At 41.5% G+C, this 6,834-nt stretch overlaps 1 pseudogene; it reads right to left on the reverse strand.

Annotated features, from left to right (window-relative positions):
• Nucleotides 1-3,417: 3,417 nt before the first annotated feature.
• LOC142452857 (GTPase NRas pseudogene) lies at nucleotides 3,418-3,972 on the reverse strand (annotated as a pseudogene).
• Between the last annotated feature and the right edge of the window lie 2,862 nt (nucleotides 3,973-6,834).

Raw genomic sequence — 6,834 nt, forward strand, 5'->3', positions numbered from 1 at the left:
TATACATTTCCCAATGCAATAAGTCATTTCATTTCTTGATTGTTTGCATTGATTGTGGACCAAGAAAAATGAAAGTTTTGATTATGTCAATCTTTTATTTGCCTATTGTTTGTATGTTCAGATTTTGCTATTTATTTATTTCCTAAGACTTTATTGTGGAAGAAAGATGAGACTGTCTGTTCTCTAAAAGACTGATCATCTCAGAACTGCTAAATAGGGCCACTGTGAATTAGAATCAACACAAAGACTGGATTTTTTGAAAGACATTTTTTTTCTTAATCATTTTATTGGGGGCTCTTACAACTCTTGTTACCATCCACACATCAATTGTATCTGACATATTAGTACATATATTCCATCATTCTTTTCTAGACATTTACTTTCCATTGAGCCCTTGGAATCAGCTCCTTCAACCCCTGCCCAACCTTCATTGCCCCTTGATAGATTGTAGAGTGTTAATTATTTTTAAATCACACACCAACCGCTGTCTCCCTTCCCCTCTGGTTTCTGTTGTTCTCCCCCCAGGATTGGGGTGTATGGTTATGTGCCATTCATTCTGATTGGTGCCCTCTTCCCTCTCCTCCTCTCCTTACCCTTTTGGAGTCTCTATTACCATTCCTGCTCCTGGGTTCCATGTGTTGTGAGTTTCATCTCTTGCCTGTACCTATGTACATGCTCCCGTCTAGTCTAGATTTGGAAGCAGCACTGCGGTCATGATAGCATGGGGTGAGGAGACCTCAACGAATCAGATGTATATTACATGACCCATTAGTGCCCTACTGCACCCTGATTGTCTCATCCCCTTCCTGAGACCCCTCTGTGGGGGGTTGTTCCATTGTCCATAGATGAGCTTTGTGTCTCCGCTCCAAACCCCCCTCCATTCTCACCAATGCATTTTTGTTTGTTTGTTTACTGTTTGTTGTGAATCTTCTGGTGCCCGTTGCCTGGTTTCGATGACACCTCCCAATCGCACCAGCTGGTGTGCTTCCTTGTGGGCTTGTTGCTTCACTGTTGGATAACCACTTGTTTAACTTCAAGCCTTTAAGACCCCAGACACTGTATCTTTTAATAGCCGGGCACCATCCTCTGCCTTCACCACATCTGCTTATCACCATTTTGTCTTCAGCAATTATGTAGGGGAGGTGTATGTGAGCATCACAGAATGCCAATTTGTTAGAACAAAGTGTTCTTGTATTGAGGGAAGGTATGTGCTGAGGCTCAAGGCCATCTGCAGCTTCGGTGTATTGTCTTATAAATATATGTACATAGGCCAACACCACTATTGTTAAAGATTAATGTATTTAAATAATGTACACATCTGTTAATCTCCCTATGTATGCCTTTGCTTCCTAGAGCTTGCCTCTGTTTACTTTTGCCTCCTCCTGCCCCGCATCACTTTCCCCCTTCTTCTACCTCTTAGTGCTTCCTCTTCACTAGCTTGGTGCTGCTCTAATACTCATTCTACTTCCCTAGTTGATCCCCTGTCCATGATGCCATCCGCTCATCACACCCTTCTCCCCACCTCCTCCTTCCCCCTCTACCTCCTTGGACCATTGGCCCCATTGCCTTCTCCCTGAGCTTCCCTCCCATGACTAACCCATATAATTAGACAAACCAGCAATCTCCTAGTCTGATAAGAAAACATATGGTTGAAGAAATAAAAGGAAAGAGAAAAAGATGAGAGGGGGGGGGGGAAGAAAGAACCCCCTACATAAGTCCAGGTCTGTTTGCTGGATGGACCTCATGAGAGCCTCCCCCGTGGTCCTGAGGGAGATCCGGGTTTGCCCCGCCTAGCCCAAAGTACATCCTTGGGGCTCCCCAGGGGTTCTGTGGCTCGGCTTTACTCCGATTGTTGATCTGTTATGCTCCCTTCCCACACTGTCTCCCTACCGTGTGTCCCTGTTATTGTCCCCTGTTTCTGTATGCTCCAGTTAGGGGACGGAAGACTTTTTATTAACATAGTTTTGATGAATCATACTTCTACTTGTCAGGTCCAACATGAATGATAAATGAGACAAATGCATAAAATAATCACAAATTTATATTATGATATGTGAGTATAACTTTGAGAGTAATTTTCTTGATATTAATTTATTGCTATATAAGGGGAACCCCAAAAATAATTTTTCAAAGCTACACATTTAATTTTTTTCCCTTACACACCAACCTTATCACCTTTAAAGTACCCTCCATTACATTTAATACATTTGTCAAAACTGCGGTTCCATTCTTGGAGACACTTTTCAAACTAATCTCTTTGGCTGGCTGACAGAACCCCCCCTCATGTTTTTCTTCACCGTTTTTATGTTGGCATCAAATCACTGTCCTTTATGTCCCCCTTCATTCATGGAAACAAAAATAAGTCACACAGAGCAAGGTCAAGTGAGTAAGGTGTATGAGGCAAGAGAGGCATACTGGGTTTTGTTCTCCAAAACCTGGCACACTGAGATGGCTGTGTGAGCAGGTGCATTGTCATGGTGGCAAAACCAGTCCCCCCATCTGCCACAAATCAGGTCTTTTGCCTCCTATTGTTACACGATCTTTTCAGAACCTCTACCTAGAAAGCTTGACGAACAGTCTGATCTGGTGGAGTGAACTCCAAATGCACTAGAAGTTGACATTTTCATCAGTTAGGGAAGTGGACTGGATGTCCAGAATGAGGTTTGTCATCAACCAACATTTCACCTTTTTAAAAAAATTAATCATTTAATGCGGGGGCTCTTACAAATCTTATGACAATCCATCATTCTATATTATTAAGCACACTTGTACCTGTGTTGCTGTCAACATTTCCAAGACATTTTCTTCCTACTTGAGCCCTTCGTATCAGCTCCTCTCTTTTTCCTTTCCTTCCCCAAACTCCCACCCTCATGTATTCTTGATCAATTATATATTATTATTGTTATTTCATGTCTTATGTGTCCTTTGTCTCCCTTCACCCACATTTCTGTTATTCTTCCTCCTGGGGTGTGGGTATATATCCAACCTTGTAATGGGCTCCCCCTTTCTCTCCACCCCCACCATCCCCCTACCCTCATGATATCGATATTCCCACTATTGTCCCTGAGGGTTTTATCTGTCCTGAATTCCATGTGTCAAGAGCTATTATCTGTACCGACATGTGTTCTCTGGTCTAGCCAGATTTGTAAGGTAGATCTGGGTCATGTGTGTGAGGGGAAAAAAACCAGAGAGGGGAAATACTGGACATTTCTCTGGTCAGACAGACACGTGAGGAGGTGGTTATTCTGAGAACTTCTCCAACAGAACATTTCACTGAGACACTGGGAGGTGGGAAACACAGGTGCCTCTTGGCGAGACTGAGACTATCAATAGGGACCTTCCTCCAAGGAAGTCAGGACCAGGTGTCAGTGCAGTTTGCGAGTGGCTTTTTGCTGATAGAACTTACTAAGTATCTTGTTACATCACCACACATGGCAACCCCATACAATCTAGTGTCCCATCATCAGTGCTATTGTGTTTTTTCATTTGGTACTGACGAGTTTCTCTTACCAGCATGTAAAAGGCATCTTCAACCCCCTGTCTGGGGTTGAATGAACAGAAGTCCATAGCTTTTGGCCAGTTCATGTGCTTGTTTTTGTGTCAACTGTCCTTGTTGGCAAATCACACTTGTTTCCTACCATCATCATAGGTACATCATCTTTTACTCCTTTAATCTGGCCCCCTGTGGAGGTTAATAGCTGCAAATGATTCGCTATTATTGATGGCAAACACACAGAGGCAGTCTTCACCTGTCCTCTTGTACTGGTCTCTCATGGCCCTGTACTCCTCCTGTCCAGCCACGTCCAGTATGTCCAGCACACAAGTTTCACCGTCTATAACCACCTGCTTTTGGTATGAATCCTCTATGGTGGGGTCATACTCAACGACAAAGTGGTTCTGGATTAGCTGGATTGTCGGAGCACTTTTCCCAACACCATCTCCGCCAACCACCACCACTTTGTACTCAGTCATTCCACACCAGCAAGGAGCTCAAGCTCTGCTGCCTCCACATTGGGCAGTTTCAGTATCACAAGCAGGACAAGGTTGGAGACCCTGGAACCGCCATGAAGAGCCCCCACTGGGGAGCGGCACTCATCTTTTTGTTCTTCTGGTTAGACTTATTCCCAAGTACTTCACCTTATGAGTGGCTATTATGAATAGCTTTGGGATGACATTAAGAACATAATCCAAGGAGAAAGCAAAAATCATTAAAAATATATGAAACAAAAGATTAAGTTGGATGTCAGAAGAGACTGTAACTTGCTCCTGTCAGTAGAGTAAATAATGCAAATGGAAGAAATGAAGTAAAAGAGCTAGCTGAACAGAAAATCTCACTGGGCAGCTTGAGAAGACAAAGTGAAGTATGACAATGAAATGTGCAAAGACCTGGAGGTAGAGCCACAAAGGAAGGCCATGCTCAGCATATCTCAAGCCGAGAGAACTGAGAACATAAAATCCAAGCCTTCAATACTAATAGTAGAAGATTCCACAGACAAAGTATTGACCAATGCAAGAAGCACCAAGAGAAGATCCAAGGAACGAATGCACCGAACAACTGAAGTCAACCATTTCGAGACAGCATATGATCAAGAACCAAAGGTACTGAAGGAAACAGTCCAAGTATCACTGAAGGCATTAGTGAGAAACAAGTTTCCAGTAACTGACGGAATACCAAGTGAAACGTTTCGATACACCGATGAAGCACTAACACACCTATGGAAAAAAAAAACCCTGTAAAATAGTTACTGTCAAACCAACGGAAAGAGTTCTATATATGTGCCCATTCCAAAGAAAGGTGATCCTATAGATGGTGGAAATGATTGAACAACATCATTCATATCACATGCAAGTAAAATTTTGCCGAAGACCATTCAACAATAGTTGCGCTAGTACATTGGTACAAAGCTTCCAGAAATGTAAGTCAGATTCAGAAGAGGATGTGAAACAAGGGCTATCATTGCAGGTGTCAGATGGATCTTGACTCAAAGCAGGGAATACCAGAAAAATATTTACTTTGGTTTATTGATTATGCAATGACATTCTACTATGTGGATCATAACCAACTGTGGATAGAATCAAGAAGATTGAGGATTCCAGAACACTTCATCGGCCTCATGGGAAGCTGGACACGGATCAGGATGCGATTGTTTGAACAGAACCACAGAATCTTGCCTGGCTTAAAATCAGTCAAGGCATGTGTCAGGGTTGATCCTCTCACCATATTTACTCATATTTGCTGGGCAAACAATCTCAGAAGCTGGACTATAATTGGAGGAATATTCAATATGCAGATGACACAACCTTACTTGAAAGAGGACTTGAAGCGTTTGCTGATGAAAATCAAAGATTGCAGCCTTCTATATGAATTACAACTCAATGTAAAGAAAACCCAAATCCTCACAACTGGACCAATAGTTAGCAACATGATAAATGGAGAAAAGATGTAAGGTGTCATGGATTGTACCTTGCTTGGATTCACAATCAATGCTCATGGAAGCAGCAGTCAAGAAGTCAAATGACTCAATCAAGTCATTGGTAAATTTTCTAAATAACTCTCAAAAGTATTGAAGAGCTCAAAAGTATTGAAGAGCAAGGAGGACTAAGATGTGCCTGACCGAAGCCATGGTATTTTTAATCTCCTCATATATATGTTGGACATTGAATAAGGAGCCCCAAGAAGAATGGATGCATTTGAATTGTGGTGGTAGTGAAAGGATATTGACAGTACCATGGACTGTCAAAAGAACAAACAAATCTGTCTTGGAAGATGTACAACCAGATGCTTCTTAGAAGTGAAGAAGGCAAGATTTCATCTCCTGTACTTTGGGCATGTTATCAAGATAGACCCGTGGCTGGAGAAGGATTATTATGGTGAAGCTTGGTGAAGCAAAAGGTCAGCGAGAAAGAAGACTCATGACGAAATGAACTGACACAGGGCTATCATAATGGGCTCACACATCCCAACAATTAGGACAGTGCAGCCTGGACAGAATTTTATTCTGTTGTGCATAGGGTCACTATGAGTCAGACCGACAGCACACACCTAACAGCACATTTCCCTTTCTTGTCAAATAGCTCTGGCTAAGGCTTATTGAATATTGAAAATGAGTGGTGATAAAGGGCATTCTTGCCTGTTGGCTGTTTGCAGGCGGAAATGTTTTCAGTGTGTCTTTGTGGAGACTAAGGTTGGTGACTGGTTTTGCATATGTGCCTTTTAATTATGTTGAAGAAGTTTTCATTGCATGGTATATGTGGTAGAATTCATCAGTGAAGCTGTCTGGGCCAGGAATCCTTTTGCTATGGCTCATTTCAAATTTTCAGCCTTAGTGTGTGTCAGTTTAGGTAGATAAGGAGTTTTTAGAATTTCATCAAGTTTTAGGTTATCAAATTTCTTCACAGTATTCTATTATTATCCTGCTTTATTTCAGATGATTTTATTGTTATGACACTCATTTCATTTCCGATTCAAGGTACTTGTACACTCTTTTCCTTTATTAGATTGTCCGATGATTTGTTGACTTTATCAATCTTTTTACAGAACCAACATCTAGTATTTTTATCCTTTCTTTTGTTTTTCTGTTTTCTATTTATTTCTGCTCTAAACTTTATTATTTTTCCTTATTTCTGGATTTGGTAAGCTTGTTTTGCAGCTTTTGCACCTCCTATTTGTTGGAGATGTTGAGTTAAGGTGTGGATTTGGGCTCTTCCTTCTTTTTAAAAAAAATTATTTTATTGAGGGATCATACAAGTCTTATCACAATCCATACATACATCCACTGTATCGAGCACATTTGCACATCTGTTTCCCTCATTATTCTCAAAACATTTGCTTTC

Source organism: Tenrec ecaudatus, chromosome 7 (genome assembly GCF_050624435.1).
Source record: "Tenrec ecaudatus isolate mTenEca1 chromosome 7, mTenEca1.hap1, whole genome shotgun sequence".
Taxonomy (NCBI): domain Eukaryota; kingdom Metazoa; phylum Chordata; class Mammalia; order Afrosoricida; family Tenrecidae; genus Tenrec; species Tenrec ecaudatus.